Source organism: Poeciliopsis prolifica, unplaced genomic scaffold, assembly GCF_027474105.1.
Source record: "Poeciliopsis prolifica strain line A6 unplaced genomic scaffold, Auburn_PproV2 SCAFFOLD189, whole genome shotgun sequence".
In the NCBI taxonomy this organism is placed as follows: Eukaryota; Metazoa; Chordata; class Actinopteri; order Cyprinodontiformes; family Poeciliidae; genus Poeciliopsis; species Poeciliopsis prolifica.
In genome coordinates, this window is record NW_026562564.1 from 88,197 (window position 1) to 106,539 (window position 18,343).

At 39.6% G+C, this 18,343-nt stretch overlaps 1 pseudogene; it reads left to right on the forward strand.

Annotated features, from left to right (window-relative positions):
- LOC129356738 (latent-transforming growth factor beta-binding protein 1-like) overlaps positions 1-18,343 on the forward strand; it is a 68,801-nt pseudogene that overhangs the window by 40,319 nt on the left and 10,139 nt on the right.

Genomic DNA, 18,343 nt, shown 5'->3' on the forward strand with positions numbered 1-18,343 from the left:
GATTTCACACATTTTCTTCTAATGGATATTTGAAGAGTTTGTCTTAAGTGGTAAGTACTTAAGCACTTTGCAATAAATACATACAGAGGGAGGTATTACACATCAGAGGATTTGTCTGATTTTTTCTCTGCTGGAAAGGCAAAGGTTTAAGTTCTGACATTTTTTCCCCTCTTTGTTTTACAGTAGAATGTGAAACAGTCCATTGTGTCTTGTAGCTGGTAGTTCATTTGGCTTTCTTGGTCAAACAAATGTTGCTTTGTTGTCTCCCACAGAACAAAGCCTCTGCTTGCAGGTATTTGTGTACCAGTTCCCTGCTGGTGGCCTTATCCAGCAGGCGGGGAAAGCTTGGTTTCAGTTTCGACAGCAGAGAAATGAACTTCTCAGAGCAGCATTCACTCACTGGAAGTCGTATTACTTTCTGATCAATATTTACGCATGTCATTCATACCTGCCTGACCCCGTTCCAGGTTCAGATCCAGGTTGCAGGTCGTCCCGGTTATTATTGAGGTTGGGTCTTTTATCATTTTTTACAAAGACTCAATCATGCTTTGGACTACGATTTAACAAACAACCAGCACCTCTGATCGATGTGGAATGGAATTCTTGAAAAAGCAGCTTTTATACCATTAAATATACCCATTTCTCAAACTGATCTAGATTTGCACAGTATCAGAAACTTTGATATTGGAAAGTGATTGTTGAATACTGCAAAGATGATACCAGTTTACTTTTTTTAACCATCCTTATAGTGTCCCCACCTCTCTTTCTCGGCTTAAAGACATTAAAAATCTAAATGAGCTATTGACATAAGACAGTAAACCAAAGTGGTCAAATTTACAAATTGCTACAAATGACGACGAATGACAATCTCTGTGGCTTAACTAGACTTTAAAGATGCTTTCTGTTCATTGTAGAAAGTATGTGCAGTTCTAGAAACTCATTTAGATGCTCATAAAATATGCTAGTGTGTGTAGTTATATGAAGTTGCTCACTTCCAGCTCCTGCTTCTGCAGCTATCCCTCTGATAGACTGTCCTCTGGGATATAAGAAGATCAACAGTTCTCACTGCCAAGGTAAGAGCTTCACCTTTTAGTTATTTTTTAGTTTTTAGTATTTCTATATTTCTGAAATCACTTTGCTGTGGTTTCATAGGGAAAAAGCATAAAAAAACATCTTCATTCAGGAAGATGAATGTGACATAAAATAAGGCAAATACATTTTACCCAATTTGTTTTCTCTGACTTTTTAAAAAATCTGACACCTTATGGTGTTTGACAAATGAAATGTCATATAAAAACGTGTGGATTGTTTTCATATGAAATTTTAAAAATGTGGCAAAGTGTGAAGATAATGATGTTTTAGAGTTGTTTGTTTATGCATGTTTTAGCATAAGGATTTTCCTAAACATGTTGGATCCTAATGGGAGACAAGACCTAAAGTGGTTCAACATTTTGATGAACAGCTAACTCTGCATCTTACAGATCACTTCATTGTTCTCTGAAGTGATTATCTTCCCTCGATTAAACATGTTTTCCATTTTTACCGACTCACAGATGTGGATGAGTGCCAGCTGCAGGTCATTTGTCCTAACGGAGACTGTCTGAACACTGTGGGCAGTTACATGTGTACATGTAAACCTGGATATGCCCCCGATGCCACTCTCACCAACTGCATCCGTAAGTCCTCCGGTCTGCAACTCCAGTGGTTTCCTCTGTTTGATGCATCCATCGTAACCAGAGGCTGCATTTTTATAATAAGTGTGTGCAAGTCCGGGTCTTATTCTGCTAATGTCTAAAAACACATTTCGCATTTGCTGTGTTCCCATTAAATGAGAAATTAAACTAAAATCACTTGCTCAAAGGATAAGTCGGTAAAAATCATGGCAGCGATGGATGTGAACAGTTAAACGAGGTACATTCATAACTCGGCCACGGCGCTCGCCCTCATCATCTTATCCGCCTTCAGCCATCTCTTCAGTCATTGGAGCGACAAGCCTGTTATTCTTGGGAGAGGCTATGTATGTAGCGTTTTGGGGAAAATGCAGTCTGTGATTTAACAGAAGAATGATGGATTCAACACACAAGTTTTTATGAACTGTGCGATGCTGTGAGAGCTCCGGTGGAGCCAGATGCACATTGTTCGAAAAAACAAAACAAAAACAAACCATCATCCTACCACCACTTCCTGTCATTCTCTTCTAGGTTTTTGCCAGTAATTACATCCAGTTGTTCATCTCGTGATCACATGATGCAAAAAAAAAAACAAAAGTGTGTCTTTTGTAGTTTAAATCATCTAAATATCTAAATAAATATGGCCAAAAAACCTACCTCATCCCGGAACAAAAATTTTTCATTGAAAACTATTTTTTTAAATTGCTAGGTTTCCATTATGCAAATTTATTTTTTGCACGTTCATTTTGCGCAATTTTATGGTAAATGGAAATGCAACTGGTGATGAACTCTAAGTTTGGCTTGTTTCCATGCTCTTTGAAGTTGATATTTCCTCCCACAATTTGACAACAAAACGCTTCCTGAAACATATGGAGACAACATAGGTTTGTTCATCAAATTACAGTAAAAAAAAGATAAAAACTAATCATTTTGACAGTGAGTGTGTGTGTGGCTTTCAAAGATTTAGACATAATAGAACCTAAGTTTTCATCACTGTTCTCTTTAGTATTTCTGTGAATTCCTGATTCATGTTATTATTGTTTTTGTTGCATTTATTGACACAGTTCCTGATTTGCTGAGCAATCTATTTCTCTATTCATTCTTAAATCTTGGCAATCATCACTGGTTTTAAAATTTGACGCAGTTCCCCTTTTCCAGCAGCACAGCTCTTAGAACATTCTTGTAGAACGATCCTCAAAGTTGGAGACTGAATTGCCTCTTCAGCGTGTCGTTAGGTTTGGCAGAGGCCTGGTAATGAGTCATTTTTTTGAGTCAGCTGTGTTGGGACACATTTGAACAGCAGCTCTTGAGGACTTGACATGGCGACCCCTGCTGCATAAGATTCAGATCTGAGAACTGAGATGACAAAAAACGATTTTATGACTGGTGAAGCATTTCTGGGCTGATTTAGTTTGATTGTTATGTTCTGCGTCACAACCTCTAGTGAGCTTTCTTTCCAAAGCCATTTTGTGGTTCATCTTTTAGATCCGCCTTGAGTGTGTGTTCACCAAGCAAAAATCACAATTCCAGTTTAGGTCCCGGTAGAGTTTAACAAACTCAGTGTTTACACTTCTTGGCGAAACAACAGGAATGTATTTCCTGGCAAGCCAAAGCAACTGCTTGCTGTGTCGATACCATCTGGTGACCTCAAAAAGCCACTCTTTCGCTGTTGTCCTCTTAATAGTGACCTCCTGCATGCCTTGAACTCAGCCAGCATTTGTGTGTTAGTGCATGACGTAATGGCATTTTTCTTGTTTTCTTCCAACTTGCAATCTTTTCTTTGTTTTGTGGACATATGTTTCTGCGTTATTTTTATTTTTATTTTTCTTAGCTTTGATTGTTTAGATACAATGATGGGTTTCTGCAAAACCACAAGAAGTCATTGTGGAGAACCCAGTAGAATGCTTGTTTATGTGCCGGGGTCTTGTTTTTGGATTTGTGGGCCAGGGAAGGTTTACTCTGGTGAAGGGAACTGCTTTATTTTCACGTTTTGTCCTCTCTCTTCAATATGTGTCTCCTACGCTTTGGTCTACCATTTCCTACACCTCCACGTTCTCCGTCCTCCTCCTGGTTCTGCTCTTCAGCCAACACACCTGCCATCCCGGAAGAAAAGGGCGCTTGCTTCCGCTTGGTCAGCTCAGCGAGGCAGTGCTTACACCCAGTATCTGCCCAGCTGAGCAAGCAACTTTGCTGCTGCAGTGTGGGCAAAGCCTGGGGCCCTCGTTGTGACAAATGCCCCCCGCCTGGAACAGGTAAGGCTCCCAGAGTATTTATCACTAAGGAGCGTTACCACTGGTCCTTCCTCCCAGCAGCTGTATGACTTTATGAGCATCATTAATTAATAAATTCATATAAAGTCGATTGATCTTATCGGTCGACTGACGATTATTTGATAAGCAACCATTTTCTTAGAAACCTGAGCCTACAGTCAGTGGTGCGAGCGATGCTTTGTGCTGGTAGTCGCGTTTTCAATTCAGCGTCTTTCTTATTGTAGCACCACTAAGCGGGTTGTTATGGTTACTCTCAGATGAATGTTAAAGCTTCAGTCACCACTGTGCTTATTGGCAGCAGGTTTTTTTCTTCCATCAGGTTAGTTATTTTGTGTTTTCCCCTCTTCTTTGCTCTCATTCTCCTCCCCTTCACAGCACTTCAGTATTTTTTGATTAAGTAGTTGAAGCTAAGGAAAAAAGAAAGGAGTTTGTCGAGTGTTTATATTTCAAAACAGAAACCGCAGGAGGTGCGGAGGTCTCGAATCCCACACCAGACTGTTCCACCATCCCATTCTGGAAAGCTTCCGCCATTATTATTTCTCTTGCAACTTGCTCTGCTTTTGGGTGACCAGCAGCGCCCTCTTTTGGATGGCGACCACACTACAACAGAAGGTTTAAGCAGATGTGACTAGTTAATTGATTGGAACTAATTTTAATCTATGAAACCATTAATTGTATGTCAATTGTATTGTATATCAGTTAATTGTATGTTGATTAATTGTTTGCATCCTTATGTCCTGCTGTTAGCTGGACTGTTTTTCCATGTCTTTGAGGAAGTTGCTCCTCTCTTATATATTCTCTTATATATTCAAATATATGTTCACATTTTGTACAATTTTAAAAAAAAAGTCATTCAATTACATATTTCTTTGCTCTCAGTTTGCTTTTTATTAATGGGTTTCTTTTCCCTATGCTGGAAGTTTCCCTTCCTTTCTCCTATTGTTTTCTGGTTTTATATTTTTACTTTAATGTAAGTCCATATCTGCTGCCACTTTGCTACTTAAACACCTGAATTCTCTCATTGGGGAATAATAAGGAATAGTTCTATTCTATTCTACTCTATTCTTATGTCTTTTTCTTTCTAGGAATTATTGCTATATGTGTCTTTTAATGTTTATCTGACTATGTTAACAGGAGTTAAACTATCAGCATTGGTGACATAGTTTTGAATTTGCGTATAACAGTTAACATTATGATTTTACTTACTGAAAATAATGATGGGATGCTTTGTTGCCTGTGCTTGTGTCGTCTGTAGCCTTGTTTAAAGAAATCTGTCCCGGTGGAATGGGCTACACCGTTTTACCAAACCCTCCTGTGAACAAGCCAGTCACCGATTTCCAGGAGCCAGTTGACCTATTACCTCTGCAACCCCTGCCAACACCAGAGAAACCAGTGGAGGCGTTTGGGACACAGGAAGAGATTCTTCCAGGTCAGAGTTTATTCATTTAGGATTGATAGGAGTGAAAATTTGACAGCTTACATGTTTTTCTCTCTAACATTCTGTGTGTGCTGGTCTTGTCCTGTTGTCAGTCCTGACTTTTCTTTGATCATGCATGGTTTAGTATTATTTGCATTGTTAAAACTTAAATCAGAGTATCATTCTCTTTTTATAGCAGGAGCTGCTCAAGAAAGAATCTTCTTGTCATGCACACGGTGTACAGGCTGACTGGTCATGTTACTGGAACTACAATATTTTAGATTAAAATGTGTATTATCTCCATCCATCATTTACACATGATGACAAATATGTCATCATATTTACTCCATTCTCTCCTATTGTAGTCCTTTAATTCACATTAATGTTATTGCAGTGTCTCTAAGAAGCAAAATAAATCCTCACAGAACCAAGACAAGCTTTCCTTCAGATTTGGTTCTCTGACTGAGAAATTTTGATTTCTAAGTCTGACACTAGACTTGGTGTTAGACCGAGTGTTATCCACAGATCTGCCTCATCTGTTTTCCACTTGGAGTGCTTCAAGGTGACCAGGCAAGCCAAACTTATTTGGCAGTAAAATGAAAAAAGATGATTTCTGCATTTTTAGTAAAGACAAAGAGGCTAAAGGATGGATGCTACGAGACCTATTCTGTCTTGTTCAGTGCTTTCTATTTATTACTCTTAAAAATATGGTACTATAGGTTAAATACTAACTTTGTCAACATTGGCAAACTTCAATGTAGCTTTGGAAAGTTTAATTTGGGATTCCTCTGGCATGAGAGCAGGATGATGAATCCTAACAGAAACAGCCCTCATGGTGTTTCATTAGGGGAAAGATTGAACTGCTTTAGCTCGGTGTGGGCTCAGTTCAAACACGGCTCAGCCCAGCAGCCTGCAGGTGAGGGCTGGTGGGCGGTGAAACCTGGCTAAGAGGAGATCAACTTCAGCTGTTCCAGCCCTGGTTATGAACCACGTTTGGCGACCTCCATGAAAAGAAAACACCTTCTTTCAGAAATCACATCTTGTCCCTAAGTGAACCAAAAATCCTGCAAACTTTGAATGTTCTGTTGCAAGTCGCAGTCAGAAAAGGAAAGATGAGGATCTCATAGTACCATGAAAGTTATTAGTATGAAAATCATGGCCGACAACTGTGATTGTCGTGGGTAATGGGGTTTGAAGGCTATTAATGTCTTATTTGGCCTTGGTTTCTGCACCTGAAGCTATGTTACCCTCTGTACCTTTGCTTTCATATTAAGATGTGGCATTCTGATCATGCTTCTCTACCTGTGCTTGTGTGCAATAAAGGAAGCCCTGCACACTGAACTAGCATTCATTCAAACAAATTCTGACTAATATTCAAATAAGAAATGCAGAATTGTTTTCACAATGTTAAAATTTATTTTAAAAAATTTAAGAAATCTGATAAAGTCTTCAATTAAAGTCATGAACGTCTGTATCAATATACTCATGTTCAACTTCAAATATTTTCCAATAATGCCTGTCTCTATATACGTATGTTGTGTGGATGATAAATGTCTATAGTGGTGCATCCTTTGCTTTATTTGATAGAAGTTGTGGAGAAGACATCTCCTCCTGCTCCGGTGGAGATTCTCCCATCCAATGCGGGTCAGGACATCGCACCCACTCAGTTAGCTGGTCAGTATCCTGCCTGATTGGGTCTCATGTTTCCTGACGGTTTCACTGTGCAACATTTTGAAAGACAAATCTTGCCAAATGTCATTCAAATGTTAGGCTACTTTTCAATAGATGCTATGTGCCGAAGATATTTCTTTATCGCAGTAACTAGTCTGTCATTCAATTTATAAATGCCTGTTTTTCTCAGAGGTGGATGAGTGCCAGATCTACCCGTACATATGCGGGCAGGGGGTTTGTTACAACACAGCTGAGAGCTACATCTGCCACTGTGATGGGGATTCCACCTGGATGGCAACCAAAGCACCTGCGTAGGTAAGGATGGAACAAGGGAGGTCGACTGAAACACGTCAGGGGATGCATGTTTAACTAGAGAGCTCAGAAGGATCAGCAGACACATGCAGCTGAAGTTTTGTTTCCAATCAATGTAAGATCAGTTCTCCTGTAACAATACATCTGACTGATGGTATCTTATTTTTGAAAATCAAAATAATGAGAGAATCTTGACAATCTTCACCTGAAACAAGTGAAGAATGTGTTCGGTTTATTGGTTTTGTCCAAGCTGTCATCAACCCGTTCCTTCTTCTGCTTGAGGCCTGAGGTTCTTTTCTTCCCTGGTTATCCACATCTAATATTGCTTTGCTGGAGTTTGCTGTCTACTTTCTTCCTGTATGTCTCATTGTTGTTTCCAGTCTCCATTCCTTTTTTCAGGAATTTGCTGTCTTCCTCCCTGAAGACTCCTATTGGTGAAGGAGTTCTTTAGGTCTGGTGATTGAGGAATTTACTGATCTGATGGTCAAATTATGACAATAGAGTTAAGAACAAATTGCCTCCTGATAGACAAAACCACAACTTCCAAAAAGAACAAATGTTCAGTCAAGGTAAATATCTTGATATTAACAGGACTTATAAATCAGTGGAATTTTAGAAGAAACCAGCAATCAGGGTGTTACTAGTCTGTGCACCCACTAGCCTCACCACTCTTGTGAGGACATAAATACAATTCACTCTATCATTATGTGGTTTCCTGCCATTTCAGCCCAGCACTCCCTGCCCACCAAAACGACACTGAACCATTGCTGCCTGGGCAAGCTGGCCTCATGATTGTTTCCTCGCAGCTGCGGTAAAATCTCATCTCCGTCTTTGTGGAGGAAAAGGGATTGCATTTATTTTTCTGTAAAAAAAAAATGGACAGAGCTTATTTATATGCAACCAAAATATATATTAACAGGAATAATAGAGAAACATACTGAGAAGAAGATGGTTTGAGACATAGTTGGGATCCTAGAAAGAGAAACACCACACTGTGGTGGAACATGTGGTGCAACGTTTATTCAACTGTCATATATGCATGTGCCAACTAAAACTTCAGCTTACACTGGTTTAACCAGTGTGTGCCCCTACATATACTAAATGAAATACAATTTGAGGTCTGTGCACTAAAAGGTGAATAACTGTTTCTCACCATTATGCAAAGTTAATTTTTTGCCAGTTAGAGTCATACCACACTGCACTAAGCTCTTTGTGTTTCCTGGTTGCTGAAAATGTGCTCTATAAATAAAATTACCTTTACCTTTACATGTTAGTTGATTCTAGCTGCCAGTATGCACTCATTTTGCACGTAAGACCCTAGTTCAGAACCTTTTTCCATACATACACATAGACTACATAATTATCTTAGTTAGCAGATAAAAGATGGATTAGATCATTTTGCTAGTTTGCCAATAAATACTGCAATAAATATCACTGATATTTATTATAATATTACACAGAGGTGGGAAGAGAACTCAGAAATTGTTATTGAATGATAGTTTATGAGTTTATGTTGTTTATAAGTTTGGAGGATGGGAGAGCTAGTTCTGTCTTTGTTGTTGTCATAGCAACTGCTCTCCAAGATGGAAGTGGACGTTACATGAGAACTACGCACTTATTATCTAATGTGCACAAATCTTTTTGTTCTGTGGGAGGAAGCCGGAGTACCCGGAGAGAACCCAGTCATGCTCATGGAGGACAAGCAAACCCCATGCATAAAGAACCCAGGCAGGGATTCAAACCCAAGACCTCTGTCTGCTGTCATAACAAATCAATTTAACTAATTTTGAACCATTTGGTGGATTGTGGAATTTCCATCATGGGAGAAGAATTTAAAAACCTTGGTGTTCATCTGGACAACAGACTGGACAGTGAAGCGTCTATAAAAAGGGACCAAGCAGACTGGAGGAAGCTAAGATCCTGCAAGGTTTTCAACAAGCTGATACCCCCGTGATACGACCCTGGTTAAGCAGAAGAAAATGGATGGACAGTTGTAATTACGCTCTCTTACACTTTTCGCAAGTTTTTTCACTGTCCATTAACATATCATGGTGACTAAGTTTCTCTGGGGAAACTAAAAATCAGGCAGATGTAACATGCTGTTCATCACATTATCCTACAACAACTCTGTTTAGCATCATCATCATCAATTTCGAATCTAACTTTTTTCTTTCTACTCAAACCTTTTGAAAATGGTTTTGGTGAAAGCTTCCGAAAATTTAAATGTTTCCTAGCCAGGGAACGTTCAAGAGCACGCCTCCTCTGCAAATGAGGAGGGGTTCTTAGAAGTCTGCTAAGAGGGACTTCTAATGTTTCCAACGGAGCAGAAGTTGAGGCTATACCCTCGGCTCTCTGCTCATCAGGGTAAACTTCCTCAGCCAGGGAAATTTCCAAGGGAGTCTCTTCTGAAGAACTGGTACTACGTTCTATGACTCCAAACATAGGTATCTCATAACTTGGAGTACTCTCTGAAAAGTCACAGGAAAATGGCCGACTGGAGGAATCCTTTGCTTCCACAGCGTTGCCTTTTAACTTCTCTTTTGATAAAGCGACGCAAACTTTTCCAGCCGGAGAGGTTTGCGTCGCAGGTGGGGAAGGCCTGAAAAGATGGGCATCTATGACATCATAATCATCCATCCATTGTTCAGAGAAAAGATTATCCTCTGAGCAATCCTCTCCAGCCGGAGAAGGATTGAAGAGAAATGAATTAAAATCATCCGGCCACTCTTCCTGGTAGGGAAGTCTATCCTCGTCACTCTCTTCTCCAGCCGGAGAAGGATTGTAGAGGAAGGCATCAAATTCATCCAGGTCCTCATCCCTGGGCGAAATCTCAAATTTGATGTGCGGCAGGAAATGATTTACTGTTTTCCTGATGGCTGTGGTGGCCAAATAACCAAGCCCGAAAGACACGGGGAAAAAAAATGTGGCTCCAATCGCATTCAGATCCAAAGACATGGCTAAACAGAACTGCAACTGAAAACTGAGGTTTTGAGATGCAAGTTTTTTATAGCCTCAGAGGTTCTTAGATCTATGACATAGAACTATGTCATAGATCTAAGTCATTGATGAGGTCATAGCTACAATGAGCTCACTGTAGTTCTGGACAATGTCTTGCTTCTGATCGTTGCTATAGCAACAGTCAGATCAGTTCTGCATGATTGAAACTATTAACCCTTTGCAACTGCTTGACTTCATCATTGGAGGCGCCATGACGGACGTCGGCAGTGAAGGATGGGAGAACTGAACAGAGTGACTTCAGTTATTTATCCAAGTTGTTTTTACCAGTTTCTTGGTGGCTTCTTCTTGTTGGAGTGGAGATAACTTGTCTGTGAACGTAACAAACCTGATTGGGGATCATAGACGGTGATATTTACAAAAGTTGGAAATTGCTAGCTTCCAAACCGACCCATACTTCCTCCATCCTGATGTGTTCATCAAATTATTGATTTGTCCTGAATTCACACCAATTTATTTATATCACTATGTCATAAATAGAGTTTCCCCTTACACTGGAGCAACATTAAAATGTGCACAAATTTTGATGCTAATCAGTTTTTTTCCATACATGCTAAGTTACATGATGGTGGAGATTATCTCCATGGTTACTAATGGTTACACGCTTACCTTCTCCATGAAGCAATATGTGATATCTTTCAATATTTGATCTCTTATAAAATATGTGAACATTAATCTTCTTACCTTGTGAAAAGCGTTTGCTGAAAATCCACAATGACTCAGATGTCTGACAGTCGTTATGATTGACCGCTGATTTCTATCACCTGTTTCTTTCCTCAGTGAAAACTTTCAATTAAATGACAGGTTTGGTTTCTATCCTGGTTTGTTTATGCAGCCAACCACTCAGCATCCCATGATCATCTTTAAATTGAAATCAACTAAATAGAAGGAATTTTAGACGGGCTGTTTTTTACCACCATCAGCATGTGAATGCGTGCGTGTTTAGGTGAATGACTGAATGTAGTGTAAAGCACTTTTGGACTCTGGACTGGATAAAGCAAGTACAGGCCATGTACCGTTTTTCACTTTACGCAGATCATGGATTTTTCCAAAGCAATCTTTGCAGCTCTACCTTTGAGACCCGGTGCAAATGTGAGTGTCTGCTTTTCCTTGTCCAAGTCCGTAGCAAGTCTCCAATGAGTAAACTTCATTTTTCCTGCACTTTTAAGGCCCGGCTTCATCAAACTTCAGCGCTGTCATTTCAAACCATTCTCTACCATGAAAATGCCAAAAAACATGGTTCTTAGTCTCGCAACATTTATTGAATCTCTGTGTTTATTGCAGGGAAAAAGGTAACAAAACTTTCTTGCAGACTCTCATGATGACACATTTCCTCTGAGAGGAATTCAGCAAAATTGTGGGCTGATCTAATTTTAGCAATCAATTTTCTTAAGAATAAATTGATTGCTAAGGGCTGTAGAAGTATTTTTTTTCACGGCAGAATTATATCACAAATATCTGAGTGCCATCACGATGAACATAAACTAACATTATGAATGCTTATCATCCATCTTCTCAGCAAATTTCTGACATTGCTTTTATATATTTATATATATTTTTCTCTTGACTTGAGATAATTTCTATAAAAGCCAATAACTGCATAGTTAGAAACCAGCCTTGACCACAACAACAGATGATGCTATTGAGGACTAATAACTTCCTCACAGTCACAGATCCCTGGAAATGTCATGTTTGAAGATTTGATATTTGCAACAACAACAACATGCTCAGATCTCACAAGAAAACTGTTATCGTCACCAACAGTGTCAGAAGGATTTTCTCTGAATTGTTACACATCCCTTCACAGTAGTAAAATGTGTCTTTGGTTGAGGAACAATTTTAAGTCATTTTCTGTATTGTTAGATTTGGAGGAGCTAATTTTATTTGCATCTGACACAGCTGTGGCACAGCCCACATATGGCGGCCTTAGTCCTTCATGCGGCTGTTGCAGGTTCCTGACCTGGTGACCTTTGCTGCATGTCTTCCCCCCTCTTTCATTATCCTCTTTCCTGTCGGCCTGGAGTCAATAAAGAAAATCAGGCTCAGTTTGTTTCTCATCTGGCAATGAGGATAGAGATAAACACATTTTTGTTTGGAAGCCGAATGAGAACAAAATCAGTGATTTGGGTCAGTTCTCCATTAACATAAACTTTATGTCCCTCATGCCCTGAACAAGTTATCTTTTGTTTTTACGTTGGCATGTGCCCTCAGGGGGAACTCAGTGAGAGGCATCTCCTCTTCTGGCAATGATATAATTACCGTAGTCCAAATGCTAGTTTACAGCTGCACTACATTGTGTCTCTGCAGTTTAATTGGCTGCAGAAGGAGGAGCACTTCAAGAGTGCCATTCATACAGGAGCTGAAAGTGGACACAAGATCACAGCTGTCTGCTTTTCTTTTGTCTCTTCTTCACAGACATCGATGAGTGTGAAAACAGGACAGTGTGTCCTTCAGGTATTTGCTACAATGAGCCTGGAGGTTACAGCTGTGGTTCCTGTCCTCTTGGCTTTGTAGGGCAAGGAGGTCGCTGCATTGGTAGGTCTGATTCCTTATGTTCACTGATGCTCTGTTATTGTAACCAACATGATCTAGGACTGCTTGATTCTTACTAAAATGTGATCAATAGTTCCTTTATGTGAACAACCTCCACACTGAACTGGATCAATTCTATGATTTACATTACGTAAACGTCAAGGTGAGATAGTAAGATGCCTTGTTATCCAGAAACATAACTTTTCTGTCCATTGCGTCCTGAACAAGTTTTCTTTTATTTTGATGCATGTGCCTTCAGTGGGAGTGTCTGTTGAGAGGCATCTCCTGATTGCTTCTGGGAATGATAGAACCAGTCCAAATGCTAGCTGCATTGTGTCTCTGATGATTCCCTGCAGTTTAATTGGCTGCAGAAGGAGGAGCTCTTCAAGAGCGCCATTCATACAGGAGCTGAAAGTGGACACAAGATCACAGCTGTCTGCTTTTCTTTTGTCTCTTCTTCACAGACATCAATGAGTGTGAAAACAGGACAGTGTGTCCTTCAGGTATTTGCTACAATGAGCCTGGAGGTTACAGCTGTGGTTCCTGTCCTCTTGGCTTTGTAGGGCAAGGAGGTCGCTGCCTTGGTAGGTCTGATTCCTTATGTTCACTGATACTCTGTTATTGTAACCAACATGATCTAGGACTGCTTGATTCTTACTAAAATGTGATCAATAGTTCCTTTATGTGAACGTCAAAATTTCCTGTTGTGGATTAACATACCAGAGTTTAAATATTGTTGCTCTCTGCTTTAGCACATCACTTTAATATTGACCAAACATAAAGTTCTTTATTTTGTGTGATTGTAGAAGTTTAAACCTCAGCATTGAACTGGATCAGTTCTCAGATTTGTCTGAATTGACTGTGTGAGAATTAGCTGCTGAAAAGAAAATACAGAAAAAACACACTGTTTATGCAATATCACATAACAATGATTAACTCTTCGTTGACAATGTGCAAACCTTTGCGTCTTTCCAGATATAGATGAGTGCCGTGATGAGCGAGTGTGTGTCAGAGGTCACTGCCTGAACACTGACGGCTCGTTCTTGTGTCAATGTGGATCCGGGTTCAGAGTGTCATCAGCTGGGGACCAGTGTGATGGTTTGTATTTATCACTTAGACTTAACTGCTAATCATTCAGCTTGAATCAGGTTCTCGCTTTCACCTACTTAATCAGTGGTCGATGTGCAGGTGTGTCTCCGTATGGTAGAACGTCACTGAAATGTTTTTTTTTTTTAATATTCAGAGTAAAACTCGTGATATAGATTTATTATTTTATCTACACAATAATAGCGAAAAGCTGGGATACAATTGGTCACAGAACGCTGTAGTGAAGCATGTGAGTAAAAAATTGAGTGGAAGGAAAATGTGTGATAAGAAACAGAAACAACCCAGCTTTGAGAGGATTACAACCCTGTGAGGTTTTCCCACAAACCAGCCAGAGAGTATTGAGTGAAGTTCAAAATAAATTTTTATTTATTACAAAAAATCCACAAATAATTTCAAAATGATAAATCGGGCCCAAAACTGAGGTCAACATAACAAACTACAACTCAGGTAGCAACACAAAGGACTCAATCAAAAAACTGACCTAACAAGACATGAAGAGAACTTAAATAGTGGGTGATCAGACCACTACTGAACACAAAAAGGATAATTGAACACACACAAAAAACACAAACAAATACAAAGAAACATTACTAAACCTTTAAATTAAATAAATATTAGAACTGAACTAACTTTCAAAAGAAAAAACATTAAAGAAATAATGAAACTAAACTAAAAAACAAATTTCCCCCTCCCCTGGTGAGCAGATGGAATGGCCCACTGGGAAGTTGACCACCAGTGGGCATCAGCTGGAAATCATCTGTAGCTCCAGGGGAAACTGGTAAACTCAAACAAAAGAAATTTAGTGCATTTAACAAAAATTATAAAGAACTGACAAATAAAGTTAACTAAATGGGTGCACTACACATAGTTAACTAAATTGGTCAAATTAATGAAGACAAATTTAAAAATGAAAATCTAAACTATTCAAACAAATATATAAAGTAATATTAAAGAAGAACAGAAAATAATTACATTTATTCTGTGACAGCAGGGACAGCTGTCACAAACCCTAAACATGAAAACAAATAAATCGATGAAACTGAGTGAGATTTTCCAATAATTTGTTTATTATTTGCATTTCTCTTTTTGAATTGAAGTGCAAAAATTTTTTTATGACCTTGTGAAATGCACCTGTGTTTTGGATAAATTGGTCAGGAATCAAAATCTAAAATGTTTTTAGAACTAATTTGTTTATTTTTAATAGCATCTCTAAATGTGGACAGAAACTCTCTTTTTCTGCATCTTTCACTGAATTAGATAATCTAATAACTTCTTCTTGTTTTTACCAAAGTACACTCTGCAAACTACTTATGGTGACCAGTGGCTTTTATTTCTTTTGTCTGTTTTCCTCCTTTATTTTACATAAACAAGTGCTTATCTGAATCCGGACCTGGCATATTGATACATAATGCGGCAAATATGAGTTTTCCTATCCCAATCGATAAAAGTAGACCAAACAAACTGACACTTCCTCCTCCTGTGTTTACAATCCAGATGTGGATGAGTGTCAGGAGGAGGTTTCTCCATGTGTGTCTGTGGGAGAGTGTGTCAACAACATGGGCTCCTACACCTGCACCTGCCCCGAGGGCTTCAGGCAGATCAATGGCACCAGCTGTATAGGTGACGAGTTACACTGCTTTATGCGGTTGCTATTGTTTATGAGTTTTGAGGTTGAAGTTCCTCTTTGAGCGGATGGAACTCCAACATCTTTGCTCCCTCAGTAATACTAGATGAACTTGTTTAAACTCTATTCTGTGCTGGTTCGGCCTGTCACTTCCTAGATGTGGACGAGTGTGTGGAGGAGGCCGAGCTCTGCTCCCCTCATGGTGCATGTCTCAACACCGAAGGCTCCTATGTGTGCGTGTGTGACAGTGGGTTCACCGCCAGCCTCCATGCGCCCTCTTGTGATGGTAAGACAACTGTACATACACAAACACACCGATTGTTTTGGAAGGATAAATATGCTTGGTAAATATACCTAATAAATAGAATTTGCCCTTTGTTATAACCCCTGGGAAATCACATCAGATCAGAAGTTCCACAAAATAAATGTGATACTTTAATTTACCTTTAAAAATAAGGGGGGTGTTATTCTGTCGAACCTTGTTCTGTTTAGAATGCAGAAGATGTATAAAAGTGAAAAAAATTAAACCTGATATCAATAATAGCTTTGACTCATCTATTGAAAAGACTGAGTATCCTCTAGCAGTGTAAGTTAGAGGTCGATGGATCGATGCAAAACAGAAATACTAAGTGTGTGTCAGTATTGCACCAAGACTAGCATGGCAAGCTTTAGTTTCAGTTTCCCTCTTAAATTGTATTTCGTTTTGGTATTGTAATTTCTCAACTTGATGAAAAGATTTTGCTTCGATTTTCTCTCAAATGATTATTTTTTTGCACTTTATTTAGAAAACAATGCATGTAGGTTTGTTTTATTTTTTTCTGTTCGTCATGTTTGTCATCTCAAAATTGTTGGTAGAAGCCTATAAACTTATAATTCTGTTCAAAGTCTTAAAATACTTCACAGGAAAAACCACAGATCACAGTTTAAGCCATAGGAACAGTGTTATTGTGGAACACTTCATAGCTTCATATTGTTTTCTATTGTGTGGATCTACAATAAATTCATCTCCATTCTTCCATTCAAAATAGTCATTTCTGGAATCCCGGTTGGTTTTCATACACATGTTGTTCACTTCAGGCGCTTCTCGCAATATTTCCGTTGACTTGCAGGCACCATTATTTATTCAGATTCACATTGGGAATGCCTCAGGTGCTGAGAGCTCTCCAGAGCAGTTGTTAAGGCAAACAACAGCTCTGTGTCGCCATGTCTGCCCTGGTTTTCATCACCCTATTCTATATCTCCATCACTCTGAGACACTTGGGGGACACGGCAGATGAGAAGAATATCAACTATTTCCTTGAGATGTGTTGCCCCAGCTTTCAGCGCCGTGGAGGGAGTCCAGGGCTGTGTGTCAAAGCTGCTTCATGCTCCCTCTGTTACCTCTGAAAACCCAAGAGGAACAGGAAGAGAAGCAGACGGAAGACTTTAAGCTTGCTGTCTAGACTTGCAGGAATATTTGTTGACCTCTCTCTTGTGATTTATGCAAACTCAGACTCCAGTATGCGTGCGTGTGTAGCAGTCTGAGTGTATATTTTTTACGACGGGTCCTTTAGTTGTAAAGCATACCAGCATTCATTACAGTGCACTATTCCTCTTTTACTCTTAGTGCTGCAGGTTTTAATGTGTCTCCAGGGGAAAGTGAGGAAAGGCAGATGTTTGGTCAGATTTTTCATTCTTACACCTCATAAAATACGAAACATAAAACTGAAAGGCTAACGTTAAGGCATGTGAGCGGTGCCGTTGTTGAGCTTTTTTCTGGCTCCTTCTGTTTTCAGACATTGATGAGTGCGGGCTCAACGAGACGCGCTGCGGGCCCCACGGCTACTGTGAGAACCGCCTGGGCTCCTTCCAGTGCCTCTGTGACCAAGGCTACCAGGAGTCGCAGGACGGCCACGCCTGCCAGGGTGAGTGTTTGGCTCCCGTCGAGTGTGTGTCGGGTTGGACTCACCGATGAAAACAGTTCCAGGCCCAGATGAAATATGGCCCACATGCAGACTTGTCAGGACCGTGTCAGTTTGATTAGGAGCTGACACATCCAGAAAGGCACCGGGAAGCTCAGTGTTCATACTCCTTGTAATAGGGCTGGATTGAAAAACTCATCATGATATAAGCATTCCAAATCAGTCATATTGATAATTGTCAATATCCATAATTATTTATCAGTTTTTTGCTTTAAATATCTGAAATACAGCCAAAGTGGTGGTGCAACCTTTTCCTGTTTTATCCAGTTTTCACTTCACGCTGTTGTTGTCAGGCGAAACCTGAAACTGCTGCTGCGCAAGATACTCAACAAGTTGCTGCTAGAGAACCGAAGAGTGAGTTAGGCGATATCGGAGTTCTGTGAATATGTTTTTAACCAAGTGCTAAATTAATGCTTTGTGCATTCTGGTAATATTTGTGTATGTGGAATATGTGCCTCTTGGCTGCTTCTCTTATTCCTGCTTCTCTTGCCATCCCTGACAGATTAGGTGGATCCATGCTTTGGTAAGTCTGCAGCTGGTAACTGGTTGCAGTGAATTTTACTGAGGGGTATGAAAGCAAAGTGAGGTAAATACAAATCCGTGCCATGTTATTAGGATTCAATTGCGAAAACCTGTGGATTTACTTTCCACTTTACAATGACATATTGCTTTATGTTCGGTCTGCCACGTTAAATTCCAATAAAATAAACTCAAAGTTACGGCTCTAAAGTGACAAAATGGCTGTACTTAAAGCTGCTCTCCCT